Source organism: Pristiophorus japonicus, unplaced genomic scaffold (assembly GCF_044704955.1).
Source record: "Pristiophorus japonicus isolate sPriJap1 unplaced genomic scaffold, sPriJap1.hap1 HAP1_SCAFFOLD_112, whole genome shotgun sequence".
Lineage (NCBI taxonomy): Eukaryota > Metazoa > Chordata > Chondrichthyes > Pristiophoridae > Pristiophorus > Pristiophorus japonicus.
Genome location: NW_027250777.1, coordinates 1,383,160 through 1,383,858, shown reverse-complemented (window position 1 = coordinate 1,383,858; position 699 = coordinate 1,383,160). Strand labels below are relative to the sequence as shown.

The 699-nt window shown below is 39.3% G+C and overlaps 1 non-coding gene across 1 annotated transcript; it reads right to left on the bottom strand.

Annotated features, from left to right (window-relative positions):
* Positions 1 to 248: 248 nt before the first annotated feature.
* Positions 249 to 326, bottom strand: trnar-ccu (transfer RNA arginine (anticodon CCU)). The gene has a single exon. It is a non-coding gene; the product is annotated as a tRNA-Arg (tRNA).
* Positions 327 to 699: the final 373 nt, after the last annotated feature.

Sequence of the window (699 nt, the reverse complement as noted above, 5' to 3'; positions counted from 1 at the left end):
GTTTTGACACCACTCTGAAGTGCTTTGGGACATCCATCTAACTTCATAAAATTACTCCATTTCAATTATAAACGGTGATATCAAAGTTGCTTCCCAAACCAGGAAATGATCCCGGGTGGCTGTAGCGAAAGGAATGGTTTTGTGAAGCATTGAAAGGTGCCCTCTAAATATCTCTAAATAATAGAAGATTATGGGTTCATTCATGATGGTTTCCCGTGAAAGCAACATAAATTTTAAGGAACAGTAATCGACGAACATGGGGCTCAAACCCACGACCTTGAAATTAGGAGTCTCATGCTTTACCGACTGAGCTAGCCAGGCTTGTCAACATCGACTCTGTCAATCCCCTTCAGAATATTGTCCGTTTCAACGAGATCACCTCCAATTCTTCGAAACTCCAGAGAGAATCGGCATATTCGACACAATCTCTCATCATAGGACAGCCCTCTCATCCCAGGAATCAATCTGTTGAACCTCTGTTGCACCATCTCCAAGGCAAGTATATCCTTCCTTAGATAATTACTATGGGCGAATATCCTGTTTTTCTGCTGATTCTACGGTTGTATAAAAAGTTATTAAATTCAACAGTCGCTGGGCAAATATATTTGTATTTCCTTCAGTGTGCAATACATGTAGGTGCATTAATGTTGATTGAAACAATTATTCAGTATTTCACCGACTTGAATTATTTTTAATCAA